Source organism: Camelus bactrianus, chromosome 25 (assembly GCF_048773025.1).
Source record: "Camelus bactrianus isolate YW-2024 breed Bactrian camel chromosome 25, ASM4877302v1, whole genome shotgun sequence".
In the NCBI taxonomy this organism is placed as follows: Eukaryota; Metazoa; Chordata; class Mammalia; order Artiodactyla; family Camelidae; genus Camelus; species Camelus bactrianus.
Window position 1 is genome coordinate 22366636 of NC_133563.1, and position 4768 is coordinate 22371403.

The following is a 4768-nucleotide window of genomic DNA, read 5'->3' on the forward strand; positions in this document are numbered from 1 at the left end:
CTTAGAGTCATTTCTTTCACACTCATCTCTACACCTGAGCATAAGTACCTTTGTGTTTGACAAGGACGGTTTCACAATTAGCAAATTAAAACAACCTAAGACTACATTCTTAAGAGTAGTGATGGTTTGCCACTGTCTCTTGTTTAAAATTGGATATAAGATGCATTGTATTCAGTAGTCTAATTTAACACTAATAATACTGAATTAACAAGTTAGATTTTCATCTTATGAATAAAATACTGAAAATAGTCTATTGAATAAGATGCTTAATAAAAGTAGATAGAATAGAGAATCATAGTTATATAAATTGAAACTTCATAGAATAGTTTTCATGATAGGTCTAGAATGTGGACCAGACCCAGGGGATACAAGAGGGGACAGACAGGGGCACGGCCAGTACAGTTTACACTGTAGGGGACAGCGACCCTCCCTTGTCTTCCATCCTCACCTCCACCTGTCAAGACAGCTGAATTGGGGGGGGGGGGAGGCGGGCACCACGCAGGTGACTGGAGCGAAGGTGTGCTCATTTCTGAATTAGGGACCACAGAGCCGCAGGAGGACAAGGCGGCATGTGAAAATGGAGATGCCCAGAATTCCCACCTAGTCTTTTACATCAAGTCTTTAAACAGGGAAGGGAATATATGGGATATTTCTGCACCTTTTTCAATTTTCTGTGAACTGAAAACTGCTCTTGTAAAATAATCTTAGTTTAAAACAAGCAAACGCTCGTTGGAGACCTGAGGTCACAGAACAAATAACTGACCCCAAATCTAAGAAGAGAGAGTGATTTCAGGGAGAGTGGACATGCAAATAGCTGTTTTCCTGGGGTAGATGGAACTGGACACTAGTAATAAGAGCTCTTGCTAGTTGGAAAACATGAAGGCTGTGTGTGGGCTGGTGAAACAGTGTGACACTCCTAGGTGCTATAGAAACTGGGGGAGTCACACCCTTTTTGTTGGTTTGCAACCTCAGGGGCTTCTCTGGTTGAAATCTGAAGTTGACCCCCATTCACGGAGGGCAAGGGGAGACAGAAGGAAGAGGCAGACCACTCCTGGTTGGTGGGTGGCAGATTTAAGAAGCAAGGGAACTTGCATCGAATCTTGTCTTGGGCAATTGGAAGATGAGTAGCTCTCTCTCCCCACCCCCAAGAGTCTTAAAAGTTTGTGCAGAGGCCTTAACAGGATTCAGTCACATATTTAGTCCAAAAGGGCTCAATAATACATTCCTCTTTCAAGTCTGAGTCATTGAAAACAGGTCCCGCTCTGGGAATGGTGGGCAGAATGTATGTTCCAAGGACAGGTAGGGGTGAGGAGCCTCTGATTCCCAGGTCAAGCTTTGGGTCAACTGGTAGTCACATCCTCCAGATGACCTCCTCTCACTTTTGCAAGCTCACAAGACTCCATGAACCCCACTGAGGATTCACAGAATAGATCAGAAAGAACCATATGATCTTGGAGGGGCAGTAGCCCTGTAGGGAAGGCCAGACACCTCACCCAGAATGACAAAGGCATTCATCGGGGTTGGGGTGGAGGAGGATAAAGCTTCTGGCTTTAGGATATCAGGGAACACTCCTTGCAGCTGAGGAAAAGGAACAGGAGGAAGAAAAGGTCTATTCTTGGGACAAAGGGCAGGACTAAGTGTTGAACCCACAACTGCAGCCAGGAGAGAGGCAGGAAAACTGAGAATGCCCCACACCTCAGGGACACTGGCAGGTGTTAAGAGCCTTAATCAGAGCAACAGAGGCTGCAACTCCCACCTCCTACCAAGAAGATAAGAAACTTCAAATGACAACAGCAAAATATCACAAGGTAAGGGTTGGGAGAGGAACAAGATTGTGCAAAGAGAACTAATCGGAGTTGCAAGTCAAAGGGAACACCTAAAACTCAGAATCAAATAGCCATTGCTCTGATGCACATAAAGTGAGGCAGGAAGGAAGGGAGCAGGGCACAACCATTAAAAGAATGACACCGCCATTGAGGATACAACAAAAACTAGCTAAAAACAGTTGGCCCAAGATGGCGGAAGATTAGACTTCCAGTGGACTCGAGTCTCATTATACGCTCACTGTAATACATCAGCATGCTAAATGACACACCTGCAGGTGCCATGACAGTTCCCAGGCTGACTATCAAAGGCCTGGAAATCCCTGCCCCTTCCCCTAAAGAGTTAGAATAATCTCCCACATGTTAGCCTATGAAATGACCTAGCCCATAAAAACTAACCACCCCCTGACCTCAGGGCCACTGTTGCCTTCTGAGACCGCCACATTCTGCCTACATCAACTAATGCAGTGTTGTAGATCAACCATACTTTAAAAAGAAACACAGAAATTCTTAAAAAAGAGATCTGATTTGTGGCCACCAGGGATGGGGGTAGGTGGTGGGGGTGGAGGGAAGGGTAATTAGATAAAGGTGGTCAAAAGGTATAAACTTCCAGCTATAATATAAATATTAGAGATGTAATGTACAACATGATTAATATAATTAACACTGCTGTGTGTTACATGTGAAAGTTATTAAGATCGTAAATCCTAAGAGTTCTCATCAAGGGAAAAATATTTTATGTTTATCTATATGAGGTGATGGATGTTCACTAAACTTATTGTGATAACCATTTCATGATGTGTATAAGTCAAATCATTATACTGTACACCTTAAAATTATTCAGTGTTGATTATGTCAAAATAAAACTAGAAGAAAAAAAAAGGCAGTGTGGTATTGGTGAAAAGATAGACCTACAGATAAATGGAATAGAATAGAGAGTCCAGAAATACACCCATAGAAATATAATCAACTGAATTTGACAAAGATGCAAAGGCATTTAAATGAGAAAATGCTAGTCTTTCCAACAAATCATATGGGAACAAATAGTTGACCATATGTGAAAAAAAAAAAAGACTTTAATACATATCTCATACCTTATGTAAAAATCCACTCAATTATCAAGGTGAATAGCAACAGAGATCAGTCACATGACAACCTTTGCCCCTGATATGATGTGAGAAGGGCCATTACTTGTGTGACATTCTTTACCCAGATCCATAGCACCATCTGTTCAGGAGAAAACATCAGATAGTGCAATTGAGGCATATTTTACAAAATAGCTCACTAGGGCTATTTTATACTACCTTTTCAGTGATTCTGTAAGTCTGAAATTATTTCAAAATTAAAAGTTTAAAAAAAGAGAAAGTGACATGAATTTATATCTCCCTTGGAGGAGAAGCTTGAGGCAGACTGAACCCAAAGGAGCAGCCAGGGAGGCCAATCAAATTAGCTTTGAATGATTTATACTCGATGCTATTAATATTCAGACTTTCCTTAAACTTAGCCAATGTATGTGAGGCCATCTCATTTTCTGTGCACAGGAAGTTTGGTGGAAGAACCGGAGCTTCTGAAGGGAACGTGAAGGCTGTTAATTAACCCCTGTCCTCCTGCTCATGCCTCCAGCGCTTAATTTCCACAATATTTTCCGCTCCCCATATTGCACCACTGGGACTCTGATTCTCTAGGTTTGAGCCTCCTGACTTCGCTTCTGCTTTTTATTTCCCTAGCTTGATGAGTTCGTGTGACATTACCTGAATCCACCCTTCTGTCAAAGTGACCATAACGATCTCATTTCACATCGGTAAGGTTGATCTGTGCCAACATTCCATTCTAAGTCAAAGTAAAGTGAGAGAAACATAGATTCTGAAAGTTTGAGATATAATGTACCCTGTTCACAATGATATTCCCTTCTTGGCAAGTGCAGCTGATGAAGACAGACTCTCACTTACCATGCATTTACACCAGTCCCCTCCTAGGACAACCAGACTCTCTCTCCTAGGAATTTGAAATTTTGAACTGAAAGATACAGAAATATAAGACCAGGAGAAAGTGTAGGAACTCCTGCCACCAAGGGGCCCAGAGTTATCTTAATTCTGCTGTTTCTGAGGCATGGATGCAACCTGTATGAGTACCAGTAGCTGTTGTGGCAAATTACCACAAAGTGGGTGGATTAAAACAACAGATATTAATTCCCTCATAGTTCTGGTGGCAGAAGCAAAATCCAAACTCCAGTTGTCAGCAGGGCTGTACTCCCTCCCGCTCTAGGGAACATGCTGTTCCTTGTCCTCCAGCTATGGCTATGGCTTATTGGCTTATAGCTACATCACTCCCGTCTCTGCCTCTGCCTGCACATTGTCTTCTCGTCTGTCTTTCCCCTCTGTATGTCTCTTATAAAGATACTTGCTCTTGGACTTAGGGCCCACCTAGATAACCCAGGATGATTTTCTCATCTCAAGATTCTTAACTTAATTATCTGTACAAAAAAAAAAAAAAAAGAAGATCCTTTTTCTAAATAAAGTAATGTTCACAGGTTCTGGAGATTATGATGTAAACATATTTTGGGCAGGGGGCATCATTCAACCAAATACCCCACCCCTCCAATTAATTTTTTCTTCAATAAAGTAGTGCCAGTTTCTATTACTTGTAACAGAAAGAACTTAGGTAGTTTGATCTCTTGATGCTAGTGGCAGCAGTTATACATTGTTTGCACCATCTGTATTGTAAGCTTGACTTCAGAAGTTCTCCAACTTTAATGTAATAAAAATTACTTTGGAACTGTTAAAAATGTAAGTTTCTGCCTTTCTCCCCAGCATTTCTCAATAAATTGGTCCAGGAATCTTTATTTTTAACAATTCCCAGGTGGTCTTTATGATAAAAGGAAGGGAAAATTGTGAAAGCTCAGACCCATGAATGTCCCATTCAAATAAAAGCAAGAGGAAAAGCAA

At 41.5% G+C, this 4768-nt stretch overlaps 1 protein-coding gene across 9 annotated transcripts in view; it reads left to right on the plus strand.

Annotated features, from left to right (window-relative positions):
* COLEC10 (collectin subfamily member 10) overlaps window positions 1–4768 on the plus strand; it is a 401773-nt gene that overhangs the window by 228682 nt on the left and 168323 nt on the right. The gene's annotated exons all lie outside the window — the stretch shown is intronic.